Source organism: Euprymna scolopes, chromosome 1 (genome assembly GCF_053919585.1).
Source record: "Euprymna scolopes isolate OS-2025 chromosome 1, ASM5391958v1, whole genome shotgun sequence".
In the NCBI taxonomy this organism is placed as follows: Eukaryota; Metazoa; Mollusca; class Cephalopoda; order Sepiida; family Sepiolidae; genus Euprymna; species Euprymna scolopes.
Window position 1 is genome coordinate 158,354,617 of NC_136482.1, and position 1,198 is coordinate 158,355,814.

The window sequence follows — 1,198 nt, forward strand, 5'->3', positions numbered from 1 at the left end:
TATATATATATATATATATATATATATATATATATATATATATACAGGCTCCTTCAGTCTTTGGCAGACTATGGATACCCACGAAAGGGTGCCTGTGCGTGAAATTTTTGTGGCAGGAGGTGCGCAATCTCCAATCACACCTCTCCTGAATCGGCATTGTTAACTACCCATATGTACAGGACGACTGGAAACAAATGCCGAAATAAACGGAGAGCACATACAGCGCCAAGTATTCCCAAATGGTTACCCATCTGGCACTAACCAGGCTCAACGTTGCTTAACTTCGGTGATCTGACGAGAACCGGTGTGTCAACGCGATTATGCCGTGTATATATATGACTGTGGAAATATATTTTATTTTCTTATAATATATACAAATCCTTTTTTAAGAAGCTTAATGCAATTACAGAACAACATAGTGATTGAATGATAAAAGTCTATATTCGAAAGTTCATGTTGTTGACCATCTTATAATTTATTCCTATATATATATATATATATATATATATATCGGCATGCTTTTATATATCCTTAATAATGTCCAGATATCTTCACGACTTGTGGAACACCCTACATATATGAGAAAAGACAAAAAGAACCGGACTAAAATGTCAATACATTTGAAAACTTTGACAGTCTGTTCAGTACTAAAAAATACTGGATATCGTCTTCTGCATCTCACTACAGATCAAATGGTCTGCTGTGCGTCATGGGTAATTTACTCGAATCCTTGGTGAATGGAGAAGTTGTCAATCACATCACCAAAATTAACTTAGTGACAAGCAATACGGTTTCCGTCCTGCGAGATCTACAGCTGATGCACTGACTGTAATACCACAAAGGATCAGTGAATCTGTTAATGTGGGATTTATTTCTAGAGCAATAGCTCTTGACATATCAAATGCATTTGATAGGCTTTGGCATAAAGGTTTACTTCACTAGATTTTCAGCTACGGAATATCTGGAAATGGCCTCTCAACTATCAAATCCGTTTTCTCTTATTTATGAAAGTAGTCATTGATGGGCAGAAATTTAACCCTGGCGTGCTCCGATTATATATTCTGATCTCTCCTTGATCTTCATCAACGATCTCTCAAAACATGTTGATTCTTTGATATTTATTCACTAGCGCTATCATCTATGACAACACTTCAAAGGCCGGCCACGACCAAGATCTTTCGGATTCTCTCTTTTCCGA

General features: G+C 36.7%; 1 pseudogene; it reads right to left on the minus strand.

Annotated features, from left to right (window-relative positions):
• Nucleotides 1–214: 214 nt before the first annotated feature.
• LOC145285141 (5S ribosomal RNA) lies at nucleotides 215–331 on the minus strand (annotated as a pseudogene).
• Nucleotides 332–1,198: the final 867 nt, after the last annotated feature.